Source organism: Chionomys nivalis, chromosome 12 (genome assembly GCF_950005125.1).
Source record: "Chionomys nivalis chromosome 12, mChiNiv1.1, whole genome shotgun sequence".
Taxonomy (NCBI): Eukaryota; Metazoa; Chordata; class Mammalia; order Rodentia; family Cricetidae; genus Chionomys; species Chionomys nivalis.
In genome coordinates, this window is record NC_080097.1 from 28,525,987 (window position 1) to 28,540,931 (window position 14,945).

Here is a 14,945-nt window from a genome sequence, read left to right on the forward strand (position 1 = left end):
AATCATTTCTTCTAGATGAAAAAAAGGCACATCCATATTAGAAGATTAATTAATTTGGGCTTTCATCTGTTTCTTCTCTATCCTTTTAAAAAGAGCAGTCCAAGTCTAAGTAAACAATCTTTGATTTACTTTCAGAATATATCTCCAATCTTATCACTCTCTCTACTACTCCTACCTTCTAGTCCAAGATTTCACAGATGTTGCTATATTCTTTCAGCTCTCTTCCCAGATTCTATACCATCCTCAACATGTAAGTCCAAGGTATCCTTAGACATAGTTATATAATTGTTAATTTAAAATTTCTCATATCTCTTCATCTTACTCAGAGTTAAACCCTTACAAAAGTCTACAAGACCATTGTGATTTGGCCCTAAATCGTTTTTTTTTTTTTGAATTATTACCTTTGTTTGTTCCCTTCTAATCAGTCTAGCTTCTTTGAGATTGATAGAATATGCCACCTACGTTCCTACCTTAGGACCATTATTCAAGCTATCTTCTAACTTAAACACAGTATCTGTGGCTATCTGTTTTTATGTCTTTGTGTCTTTCAATTCTTTATTCACATGTCATGTTTTTAATAAGTCCTAGTCAGACAAGCTTCTTGTCTCCCCGCTTTGCATCCATAACTCGTTTATTCTGCTCTCCTTTATTTTATAGTCTGTACTATTTCCTGCAGCTTTGACATATTCCTGTATCTTTCATCACTGTCATACACACACATTGTATAGCACAGAATCTGCTTTGTTCAATGCTCTATCTAGAATCCCAAGAGACATAGCTGGGACAGGTTTGCCAATGTCTAAATAAATTCTATCCCACTGGTCAATGGACCTTTTGTACCCTTCAAGGTCTTATCACTAATGTGGGAGAGTCTCTGAAAGTGTGTCCCATGAGTTAAGAGTCAACTCAGACCTCTGTCTTGGAAATCCTGGTGTCTACGATGATTTTTTTTTTCCCAGACAGTGTCACAAAGTATAGTACAAGCTACTGTTCTCTCCCCAGTTCCTCAAGTTCTGCTGCTACAGGTATACATCGACATGTTTGGAAAGTGTGCACGGGGCTTCCTGTGCACCTATCTTTACTATAGACCTGTGGCCACTCCCCCACCCACACCTGTAGCAAGGATGAAGTCCTAAGTTCTAAAGCAGAAAAACTCTGCCGCATCCTCTGCACCATTTATTGGACTAGAATATTATGTTCTGGCAGCAGAGGAGAGAGTTCACTTTCTAATCTGTGAACAACCTTGTCCCAAAAACATCACAACAAGGATGCAGATAGAGGTATTTCACTCCTGGCTTTCACACTCTTCTGAATATCCAGAAATGATCTGCTTCCCTTGACTGCATGTAACGTAAGGTCAGACAAGAATCCCCCTTCCACAAGTTTACAATTCTTCCCAACCTGATTCTTCCAACTGTGCTGATACTTGGGCCGATGATGTAAATTTGATTGTTTGTCACTCTATATTTCTGGTATTAATGCTATCTTATAGGCTCATATCAGGAACACAGAACCAAAATGCTAATGTCAAATGAAAGAGAAAGGAAGCAAGAATGTACACCTATAGCACAATATTTGTAGTTCTTTGAAAGAAAACCACTGAATGAGTAAGGAAACATTCTCGGCTAAATATTATTCAAAGACAATTTGAATATACATTATTCAAATGTGGTTTTCACAATAACAAATACATTCTTCAAAATGCCTCAATGCTAAAGGATATATCAATATTGGACGAAATTCATTCACAATCTTTTATTAGAAAAAAAATTTTTGAAGCCAGAGTATATTATTTTGGTAAATGTACATTTTGTGACTTTTGTCTTTGTTAAATTACATCTAAATTCTTTTCTCCTAGCTACTCTAACTTCAGTATTTCTCCTTTCATAAAAGGTGGTATAAGTGCATCAAAGTGCTTCTGGTAACAGTGGGCTGTGCAATGGAGGGCACCACTGCTTCTTTTCAATTTCCTTGTCAATAAAAGAAAGTGGTTGGCAAGGAAATGTTAAACATTTGATGGATAGGCCAATTACCCTGGTCTGATCATAACACACTGTACGCATTTGCTGAAATAGCATGCTGTACCATATAGCCATGTACAATGATTGTATCAATTTAAGAAGTAAAAAAAATATGGAGTGGTAAAACAAAAAGAGTGGTTGGGTCAGATCACCTGTAATACCTTTCCAGGAATATGGCTTCATATTTTATGTTTTAATAGGAAACCACACAATTTTAAGGGTTGAAAATGATTCATTCTTAGTATATTCAAACTCAAGATCAACTTCAGTTCACTTCTGGAAGTTCAAAAACTATTACTTATGTAAATGACAGACTCCTACAAACATTACCTGACAATATATTTTAAGGTGTGGTATATGAACATAATTAATTTAATTTTATAGTCCATTCATATGATATCAATTAATCATCATTTTTTTCAGCACTACTATGCATACATAAAATGTTAGGTTAGACCCCATAGTTATCTGCAGTATCTACCTGGATGCATTCAATTAATAAACTACAAAATAATGAAAATGAAATTGCTTCAAACATACACTATGTGGGAGACAAAGTGGACACAAAGGAAAGAAGTCAGCACACTTGAAGTAATGAGCTAAGGAAAGGTTTCCCAAAAGACTTAAAAAAGGAAGTTGATATCACTCAAGTGGGTGGAATCATATATTGGATGGATGTTTTCAAGGCAAGAAAGACAAACCTTCAAAAACAGTAAAGCAAGAAAGATCGCACATTGGGGGATGGAGTAACTCAGAAGAGCCATGGCACATCGATAAAGAGAGGATGGTGAGAGAAGGTAAGGGGAAACTTCAGTTCCCATGCCAAGGAATTATGCTTTATCCAACAGCTTGTAAAGTCACCTGGGGATTTTAGACAGATGTGTAATTTAATAGATGCACTTTTTTTTAATAGATGCACGTTTTTGAAAGCTTCCTCTAATGCTGTTTTAAAAGGCAAATCAGATGTTACAGAAGAGGGAGGAAAGATGATGTATTTGTTTACCGCAGCCATAATAAAATACCACAAAATGGAGCAGCCCAAACTAAAGTTCATTTTTTTCACTTTTTCAGTCAAAGACCACTGTCACAGAAACTCTTTTTCCTGGGAATCTGTGAACAAAAGGCAATGTAGAATGTATAAGGACAAACCAAAGTATGGTTCCACCAAAGTCCAATTTAAGGAGCCAATGAGTTTATTGAATTCACAGAGCATGGGTAAGAGGTTAATGAGAGTAGCAAGGGTGACCCAAAAGCAAAAGCACCACTGGAAATCTTACTGCAAGCATGGTGATTTCCCCATAGCTGTGTAGATGACATCCCCCTTCCTCATAACCTTCTATGCCCCACCTACTCTAGCACTTCCCAAGGCCATATGCCTTTGGAGCAGAATTCCATATAGTTAGTTAGGAGGATAGGAGAATGTGATTAAAAGTTCAGGCTCAGAGCCAATAACCCTTCCTACTCTCCTCCTATGACAGAACATTAAGAGAACAGATCCTTAGGGTCTCTAACAAATATTCACGTCACTCTGATGATGATGATGGCTATTAGTCTTGCAGAACCGCGCTATGCAGCAAGGAGTGATCAGGGGACTTCTCCTGTGACTTCCTTCCTTGCTTTGTGAATCATTGTCTCCTGTCTTCTCATCATGGTCCCTCCATATACACATCTGTCACCTCACATTATCTTTGCTGAAGGACGTCCATCAATGTTAGAGACCACCATTCATCCTCATTTTATATAACTTCCTCTTTAATACCTTATCTCCAAATAATATTGCATTTGGAATTACGGGAGCTTGGGATATCCACATAAATTTGGGGTCATGACTCAACTCATCACAGATAGATTTTGTGGTGTCTTCTACAATTGCTCAGGCAGGATGTGATGAAGCAGTCCAGCAACAGTGGGATGCATACAACAGAGTCATAAACTGTTAAGATGTTTAAATGAAAGTGAAAATAACTGCCCCTCCCATTCATTCTCTATAGTTCTTCCACTCCCCAGAGCAATCATCCCATTTCTTCAGCTCTTTCATCTTGCATTTTCCTTTTTATGTCTAAAGAAGATTCACACTCTACCAAAGGAGAAAGGTATCTCTCTTACTTTCAAGTTCCGAATTGATTGGGGACAAGTATGCAGTCAGGTGGCCAAAGAACAAAGCATCAGCTTGATTACTGGACTCAGTCACCTCACTCAACCCATTAGTCACCCATCAGGTCATCATTCAAAGGAATCAGAAATTAAATCAAGTAGGGATAGCATTGGTGATATTGAGGCATTATTTGTTTTTATGCATTGTGGTGACATCCAGGTTATACATTATTAATATATCTTTATTTTCTCTTAGGAACACAAGCTAAAATGCTGATGAGTGAAGAGCAAGATTTCTGCAGTTTCTTATAATTCATATGAGCAGAGTTTGAGTGAAAGTCTATGTGAAACAAGATGGCTACGGGTTGAAACTGGGTAATATAGGTCTAATTTTCAATATTATTGTTTTCCTCTCTTTACACATGTTTGTGGTTCTCCATCAAAAAAAGTTAAGAGAAGAAAAATAGATAAGTTACTAAGACCAAAAGATGAGTGACTTCATGAAGGAAGGAGTGAAGGATGACAAAGGCGAAAATAAGAATCCAGAGTCCTTTGAAGATGAAGGCGTTTATATGTTTCCTTAGCAAGTGCTATGGGCTGACACTACTGTGACCACTGGGCACATAATGGTGACTTGAGGGGGAAAGGTTCGTGTCCTCATAGAAGCTACCTTCTAGTGACACAGTGACTTTTGTCAGATGAGTCTGAGGGCAGAAATGGAGAATATCTGTCCAGCTGTTTATAGTTAAAAGACTTAGTGGGATATGGGGTGTGCTTTAAAAGGCAGAGCAAAAATGTTCAGGGAAAAATAAATTCCATAGCTACAGTGATTTTTCTATAGATATTAACTAGAATGTACACAGGCTAGGTGATAGAGGCTGTTGAGATGAAATTACTATAAGATAAAATAATCAGCACATTTACGGGATAGTTGGAAAGGAATTGAATCAAATCAGGCTATAGTCATTACATAAAAAAATAATGAAAATGATAAAGTCCCTTTCTCTAAAGTAGTGGTTCTCAACCTTCCTAATGCTATAACCCTTTAATACAATTCCTCATGCTGTGGTGTCCCCCTAAACATAAAATTATTTTAGTTGCTACTTCATAACAATAAGTTTGTCACTGTTATGAATTGTAAAGTAAGCACCTATTTTTTTCAACTGTCTTTGGCAACCCCTGTGAAAAAGGGCCATTTGATCCCCAAAAGGGTTACATACCCAGGTTGAGAACCACCATTGTTAACTGAAGGCAGTGAAGGTAAATGCTAGGCTCAGAAAATAGAACAAAACAAAACCTTTGTCCAGGCCAGACTGCATTATGTAAAGAATGGGTACAGCTGCTCTGGCTCCCAGGCTACCTGGAACAACTGTTCTTCTTCCAATACGTACCTGTCACTTAGGTGGGGCATATGTATATTTCACTCTCTTCCTTGACATCTTTCCCAGATTCATTTCTGCATAAAACAGCTCCCTGTGTGTCAATTATAAGTCACTTTAATTGTCAGATGACAAAAACCTCACTAACTGTAGCTTACAAATAACAATAATGTCTCTTGATGATGATTTGAGGTTCCCAATCTCACTCATTCCTTATCCACTGACTGCTCTTCCTTATTGTCTATCCTGTTTCAATATGGCTGCTGTATTACTAGATATCACATTCTGAGCAAGAAGAAATGAAAAAAATAGAATATAGTACCAAGTGTATCGGGGAAGCTAAAGCATCTCCTAACTCAAACCGTCTAGCAACATTCTGCTTGCAAATTGCTGTTGGTTGAATGTGAAATCACAAGTGTCTAAAAGCTTGGTCACGGGGTGGTTTAAAAGACTATTGTCTCTTAAGAAAGCAAAAACTTGTTAGATGGTATAAATCCCTGGAGGTAAGCATTGAAGTTTGAGAGTTTAGTTCCACATCTTTTCTGCTCTCTAAACAGCCTATGAGCACAATATGAGCAGCTGCCTCATGTCCCTGCTGCCAGTCCTCTGACACCATGAGCAACTTTACCCTCGAATGTGAGACAAAATGAAGTTGTTTCCCATAAATTACTTATCAGGGATTTTGTCACAGTCACAATAAAATTAATTAATCCATACATACTGGTGAAAAATATGTTGATTGGTCATTTGTAGTTACAAGCAAGTCTATAAAAATATTTCAGTTTGCCAGAATGCATAACTAAAGTAGGCAAAGAAAACTCAGGTGGGAAAATGAGGTAAGTTGCCAACTAACAGTATCTTCCTGTTGATAAAGGGTTGTATCCCATCCAGTCCTGCAGCTATTCAGTCCCAAAGAAAAACACTAAGGTCTACATTAATTACAAACTGGTTGGCCTATTAGCTTAGGCTTCTTATTAACTAATTCTTGCATCTTAAATTAGCCCATAATTCTTGCCTGTGTTATCTATGTGGCTTGGAACCTTTTATCAGTGAGGCATTCTCATCTTGTTTCCTCTATGTCTGGGTGGTGACTGCAGACTGAACCTTTCCTCTTCCCAGAATTCTTCTATTCTGGTTGCCCTGTCTATACTTCTTGCCTGGTTATTGGCCAATCAGCATTTATTAAAACAACTGACAAATTTTTACAGGGTACAGTACCATTGTCCCACAGCATCTCCCATATCATAGGGTTTTGTGATTGTTTTATTCTTGACTTTTTGTTTGTTTGTGGTTTGTTTTTTGTTTTGTTTTTACTTTATATAATAACTATCCTGCCAGTATTTATATCTCATGACCTATTATTCTCACTCAAAATATACAAGTTAGTGATTTTTAATATATTCACAAGGTTGTTGATTGGTCACTCCCATCAAATTCCATGATATTCACATTCCTCCAGAAAATCCCTTCTAGCCATGAATAGTCATTTCTTTTTGCTCTCAGCTTCTAATCCCTCTAACTGTACCTAGCTGGACTTTCTAATTGGACCCTTTGTTCTTGACATCAGAAGTCAGACAGACTATAACATCATCATGACTATGCTAGTTGATCAATTTTGCCCAAAGTTTGTTTATTTTTGTATTTTTCCACATCGTTAGTTTTTGTTCATGGTTATTCTCTCTGTTCCTTATTTTATATTACATAGATTTCTTATTTTATGTGTTTAAAACATAGTTATTGTAGTTGTACCCCAAAATTGCTAATATATACCCATCTCCCTGATATTAAATATGCATGGGAGGCATCTGAAATATTTGATAGTCCAGTACCCATCTGTTCCTTCTGTTGATAACTGGCCTTTGATTCTCCCTTTGAGTGTGGTTGCAGTCTTGCCAGGACTCCCCTACCCTTCCAACCACGGTATGGGAAGTGGCTCAAGTCTGTCTGCTACCTTGTTTCCTGGAAGGCAAAATTTTCACTGCCAGGTGAAAGGATAAAATGGGTTAGATATCAGGGGAGACCACTCTTCCTGTCGCCAAATTCTAGTGGCTTCAGTAGCTGCTACTTGAGAACCTTCTTAGGCCGATTTTCCTTCTCTTCTGTGACTCAAACTCTTATCATAAATTCGTTTTTATTGTTTTCTTCCTTCTCAAATGCACCGAAGAACCCTAACTTGTAACAGCAAGCATTTAATGATCATTCGTTGGGTGATTGTTGATTTCACTAATGATAAAATACAAATTGGAGGATCTTGAAACCGAAATAAGGTAAGATTGTGGCTAACTTTCTTGAATTCCCTGAGTTTTACTTCTGAGGCAGCAAAATCGTTCCTCTTTGCCAATCTCTTCATCTTCAATGTCAGCGATTATGCTTCCAGGTCTGATTTAGCTGCTTGTGCTGCTCCCATCCTCATTTCTACTCTGCTGAGCCCATGCCCTCTTCGCCCTTTCGCCTGCTTACCTTGAAAGGCGGCAGTTATCTCCAGCAGACAACTATCAAAGGAACCCCTTTCACACACACCCTCCGGAGTCGTCAGGATGGCAGTCTCTCAGGGCTGCTATGTCACCACCTGCAACACTGGATGTCACATTTCCTTCTCCTTTTCGTTTGTCTCCTGGATATACAGTGTGGAGCTCATCTTTTGGACCCTTCTGTTTATAGTCGAGTTTTCAATAAATGCTCCTAGAGTTTCTACTTCAGCCTGAGAGAAGTTCAGAATAGAGAGAAACTGTGAAGATAATTTGGGTCCAACTCCTTCCCTTTGTGGAACAGAACAAGACAGCCAAGTCAGGGGTTGAGGCGCCAGTGTGGGCACACCTTCCAGCACATCCTCTGATATTATTCATCCTGTCAGATTCTGCTTTCTCCTCATGTCTAGCTGCTTATTCTCCTGTACAATTCCACACTATTGGAAATATTAAGACATGTCTATTTAAATTCAGTACTTTTTGTCTTTTATTATTCTTTAACTTTGACTGAAAGATGGTCTAGTTTTCTTGCTAACAGACTCTGAGCTAGGGGTTGCTATACCAAACATCCTTACAAGTTACCTTGGGAAAATAGTTGTGGAGACAAGGAGCAAAAACAGGAATAGAGATGGACAGCTGGAGAGATAGTCAGTAGATAAAGGGCTTGTTTTCATGAGGACCCGAGTTCAAGTCCTACCGCCCACATACTAAAGCCAAGCATGGTGGTACAGGTTTGTAATCCTGGGGAGGCAAAGAAAGATGGACACTGCAGGCTTTCTGGCTAGCCAGCCTAGCCCAGTCTATTAATCCCAGGTTCCAATGAGAAATCATCTCTCAAAAAGGGGGGCGGGTAGATGCTGAGAAATAATACTGGAGATTTACCTTTGGCCTTCAAGCACACACTAACAGGTACACACATACACGTACCAACACATACACAATGCACACATACACAGAGAGAGAGGATACATACATACATAAAGATACATAGATAACCCGAAGTGGACAAAGAGAAAGGTCAACTTGCAAAATCAGCCAATAGTATTAAGCAGGCCCACCAAGACCCTATGGAACTAGAATACTTCCTCAGAGTTGCCCCCATCAGATGCAGAAGGCCTTCCTAGGCCTTGGATATAGCCATGCTCAATAGTCCTTTGAGACGGAGGCAGCCCCAGGCAGGTTGAGCCATCCCTAGGGATTGGCTGAAAGCTAAGGCTGTGCGCTGACAGCCCCCAGATACCAAATTCTTACTTGAAGGAGTTTATGGGGAAGGTCTGCCCATCCCAAGCCTATTACAGATTCTACCAGCCCTTGGACAACTGCAGAAACATACATCTTATTTAACAGGAAATACTGTCTTAGACATTCCTCCCAATCCCTGACCTTGGGGAATTTTAAAGTCTAGTAGGAAAGACAGCTAATAAATCATGACAAAGATGTGAAGGGTAAAACAGCACACAAGAAGGCAGACAGACACTCGCCCATCAAGGGGTGTGTGGTAAACTGGGAATACCCAGAAGTTCTGGCTGCCTCAACTTAGCTAAGGCAGACAGGGGAAACGACAGTTAGAGGACGCTGAGTCTCCACTTCCTTCTTTGCTTCAATCTCTCTCTCCTCGCCAGTACCATAATCCCCTTCATTTCGCTTCTCACCTATTCAGACGCTCTCCTGATTTGCTCTAACGTCTCCAGAGCTATTTCTCTCCATCGCCAGTGCTAGTCCCTCAGCCCGTTCTAAGTGAAGCTTTAAAACCTAATTGTTGTGCGACGTTTTTGCACATTGACTGTGATTGCACACCTGGCAAATGGCATTTTCAAGGGATTTGTAGACTTAATAAGGTTCAGGTTTCAAATATGTACATAATTAAATTTCTGATCTTAATAAAAAGACATTACTGGCTACATGCTAAGTGGTAATGAAATCCTAAAAGGGGAGGGGAGTGAGGACAAGAGTCAGTTAACAAAGATTTTCTCGGGAGCTTTCTTACAGGTTCTACTGCTCAAAGGTTATATTGCAAAATTTACAAAGGGAATATTATCAGAAAATGTGGTATTGGGACTTAAAATGTTGGGGCCAGAAACTCTACAAAACAGGGGAAAAACGGTTTATGACATTCCGACTTCATCGCTGGAGAAAAAAAAACTGCACTGAAAATAATTGGAGGATTGGAAGCCTCCTCCCAGCGCCTGGCTCCCTTCCAGGGCTTGAGAACCTCCGACCCAGCGCAAAAGATCAGTGATAAGCTAGGCGTGCCCAGCCACAGCCTCCTTCCCCCGGGAGCTTCCCACACACGGTGAAAGCGAGGAACAAACCTCAGCCCCCAGCGCACCACCCAGGAAAGCTTTCAAGCCAAGCGCGCTGGCTGCACACTGGCGGCAGAGTCTTGGCAAGTGACAAAAGCCCCCGAAGCGTTGATTGTCTCTGCCAAGAGAAGCCTGTGCAGTCAATGGTTATGACCTTCTGAGACCGCAGGGCTGCACGAGGTGGGTGGGGAGGTTAGCAAGATCCAATAATAATTAATGCGGCCACCAATATCTCCTCGCCTCTGAATCCGGGCAAGCCCCATTAGCCTTTGAAGTTCTGTGAGAATCTGGAAGACAAGGCTTTAACTTTGGGATGCAGAGTGATCTCTGCTACTCAGCCACCTGCAGGGGCTTGGGAGCCGCCCCTGGGAAAGACATCCTGTCAGAAGTCAGGGCAGCTTCCGACTGGTTTGACTTTTGGGATGGAATCCCTTGGCTCCCAAGATGAAATGAAGCCTAGATATACAGCCCAAAGGCGTGGCAGAGCTCTGTACATCCGTGAATTACCCCTGGTTGTGAGAGGAGGAAGCAGAGCCTTAAGCTTTCTGGGTTCTGGCATGGATCCCTGCTGCCTCTGAGCTCAAAGTCACGCTGACTGCCCCATGTGAAGAGAGCTTTGTGTCTCCACAAACCTAAAGCAAATCTCATCCCTGGGCCCCAAAGGCTGTTCCGGGAACACAGAACACCTGGGTGGGTGCCGGGGTTCCTGCTTAGGTCACAGGGGATGAAAGAAAGCTGCTTCCCAGCAGCCAACAAAACCTGAGTTCTCATTTTGATACAAATCAAAAAATCGGTTTCGTTTTTGAAAGTAAGCTAGTCATTCAGTCTCATGGCTTCTGCTCAGATTGAGGTATGAACATGTAACTTTCAAGTCAACCATCATTTGGGTCCATGCTTTGTGTCTGGCGGTAAGAGAGGATAAGAAACATCATATATGAAATTAATGAAATTGCCAGAGAATAGGTAAAAATTTAAAACAAGAATCCGGGACTAGGGTTTAAGTAAAATAAATGGGAAAAAAATGTTTCTTAAGTGCTCTTCCTGTACAGAGTTCTGAGGATCCGCTGTGTTTACCATGTCAGAACGCTCATGGTAAGACGTGAAGGGGATACACAGACTTCTCCAAAGAGACATCTCCACCATCAGATCTGCTCTTGGACATTCCTGAGTGTGCCCAGTGTCCTCTCTGTGAGCACAGCTCTCAGCATCCGTGTTATTCTGATGACAGTAATGCTGGTTCCTTCTGCTGCTAAAGGACACGAATTTCACACAGTGTAGATTATAGAGAGAATGGGTACCTTAAGAAGCTGAAGTTGTGAAGCTGGGTGGTGGTGGCGCATGCCTTTAGTCCTAGCACTTGGGAGGCAGGCAGATCTCTGTGAGTTCGAGACCAGCCTGGTCTACATGAGCTAGTTCCAGGACAGGCTCCAAAACTACAGAGAAACCTGTCTTGAAAAACCAAAAAAAAAAAAAAAAAAAAAAAAAACTGAAGCTGTGGAAATAAGTGAACATTTTGCCATTAAAATGTGTTCTTCTAAAACGAAAAATATTTCATTATTTGCAAGAATTCTTATAGTGGTAACAATAACAGCCGCTATATAGCAAATGCTTAATATGTGTAAATGATAAGTTTAGTGGCTTACATAATTTCCTTATATGAGATCAGTGCAATTATCTTTGGAGGCAGAAACATGCACAGAGAAGGTGAATAACATACCCAGGGTCACACAGTGGAGGATGGTAGGGCCGTGAGGCTTGGATGTTGCAGTTCTGTCTCCCTCTATAGTCAACAGTTTGGACTTCCTCACCTCTTCTCACCACTGACTAATGAGTAGTTTTAAAGAGTTTCTAGGCTATTTGGTGAAAACCTTTCCATAGGACATGTTTATGGATTATCAGTTGCCAAGGCAACCAGAACTCTGTATTCTCAGCTCTATCTTTCAGGGCAAAGGCGGTGTGCTCTTTTCTTCCCTCTGATTATCCCATACTGAATCGTCTTGTTGGTCTCTCTCCTCTACTAAGTGGTTAAACTCTTCAGGGACTTTGAATCTTTGAACCCCTACCAGCAGTGTATCAAATAATATTATATATGCTCAGTGAATGTTTAAATGACTGATAAATTTGAATGAACCAGAGAATTGCACATAAACCCAGAAAACCCAAAGAACTAAAAAGAATCAAATGCAAGGGGGTAGACAGGGATTTGCTGAATACTTACCATGTGCAAGTATTATGAATTATTTATTTTAGAACTAATTTAGAAAGACTTAGAATCAACTTGTAAAGCAATGCTGTAACATTTTCCTCTCATTTATAGACAGGGGAGCCAAGGTGGAATGGATTAAGCACATTGCCTTGGGTCACACAGCACATAGAATGACATGGAATCTGAAGCGAGGTGTTCTGGCTTCCAAGCCCAGGCTTTTTATTTTCTGTCGTTCTGACTCTTTTAAAGATCCTCTGTCTTGTTAAGTGTTTCTTCTAAGTTCAAAAAACCTCCTCCTGAGTTGTAGCATGTCTTCTCTCTCAAGTTCCACAAGAACAACCTCCAAATACTAATCCTATGAGAATCTAGCAGAGCCTCGGAACCATGTGGTTGCTGTGACTTGCCTCTAGAGTGTCCCCAAAGGTTTTGCTGACAGACTGTGGCATTCCTAGGAGACAGCAAAACTTTGAAAAGGTAGAGCCCTGTGAGAGAAAGTCTGGTCATTGCAAGAGTCCTCTTGCAGGGGATATGGGGACTGCAGTTCCTTCCTCTCTTTCCTTCTCCCATTCCAGCTACCAGGTGATAAGCAGTTGGCGGTCACAAAGTCCCACGATGATGCCACATCTCTCCCACTGGCCCAGAAACAACAGAGAAAACTGAATGTGTCATGTGTGGTGATACCTCTGGAATCGTGAGCCCAAATAAACTTGTTCTCCACTTAATTTGGTTATCTCAGTATTTGGTCACAGTCATGTAAAGTTGACTATCATAGTGATAAAAATATAAATTAGTAGCTGGTGAAATGCATATAATGATGGCAGATGGATGGATAAATGGATGGTAAAGTGGATTTGGTAATAACAAGTTTATCTTTATTAACAAAGCAATGATAATGGCCAAACCCGAGGTTAAACATTTAGTTGCACAGCAAGGAAACTGTTCTCTAATTTGCTCATGTAGCAGACTTTCCACAGCACTGATTTTACAGTAAGTATAGAAGTAAAATTTATTTTTATCTGAATATATCTTAAAATGTAATTAAATAGTTTTTATCATATTTAAATTGCATTTTGGCTCCTTGAAATAAAATTAAAATTGAATTGAATAATATAACCAAATATTTTCATATGTATGCTGTCCAAATGGTTTATTTGAAAAGAAAAGAAAAGAAGACAACACCAAAATATTCTGTAATGTGCACTGCATGTTTGTTCTGCCTTTCTTGTTCTCTGCAATACTTTAGTGCAGCAATTATGGAGTAGGAATGATGAGCTTGGAACACTGGCTGGAGAATCTATCCGTGTTTCACACAACAGGAAAGTGTGCAGGTGACATTGTCCCTAATGTTTTGCAAAGTGATAGGAGAAACATTTCCGTTAATTTGCAAATGGGCATATACACAAATGAAATTTGTCTTACACATGACATGATATCCCTCCACAATGACAAATAATTATAATATAAGTCTGCATTTCGGTATTTAGAACATTATGGACCAACCACGTGTGCTTTAAATTCAGAAATATCAAGACACTGCTAAAGCATGCAATGTGTAGCATACGGAGCAACATTTCTACTTAACATTAATGTTCCACTTATGAAAACAGGAAAATAGTCACTCCAAATGGAATAACTAGATTCCACATAAAGCTTTTTTCCCAGGTGTTATTTAGCTGCTGAGTTTGCCACAAATTTATCAGCACCTGAATATCGGAACCTCTCACTTCAGAATTGCAAATGAAGGTCTGAGGATGCCTTTCTCTTGATTCTTTTTTGCATGCATCATTAAGACTGGAAACTGAAGGAAAATGGCCACCTATCAAACGGCATAGAAGAGCTACTAAATATTCATCCATCCATTTGTTTGTCCTCAATTCAACCAATGTGACAACCAACAGAAAATAAGCCAGTTAGATTTTGTGATACATTTGTGATATGGGCTGACAAAATTATGAAGATGGGGAAATGTTTCTAAAAGCCCTGTCCATCTTTTCTCCTTTGAGACCGATCTCTTCCTGCTGATACTGGCTCCCTGGAAGCAGTCGAAGCCCCAGTGCCATGGGACCCCTGAAAAGAAGCAATTTCCTATGCTCTGGTCTGAATTCTAGTTATGCTAAAAGCCCAAACTAGGGCTTTCAATGAGCACAATGAATAACTTTTCTTCATTTTTTTTAAAGTAATGGGGGTGGTTTACAAGTAGTGAAGACGAAGATAGCAGCATGTGACAGCACTTGGAAGATAGAGTGAGGCAGGAGGAGAGGTAGTCAAAGCCTACTTACAAAGGGTTAATGGAGCCCTTACTACAGTCGACAAATGTTGCCCAGGTACAGGATGGGAGGCAGCTTCTGGTCACTTTCTGGCACAGTTTCTAATTCCAACTTATCCTTGCGCTAAAAGACTCCGTGTGACGCACTGAGATGACGGGCATGGCATCCCTCAGATCACATTTCGGGGATGGTCCCACTTGGTCAGCC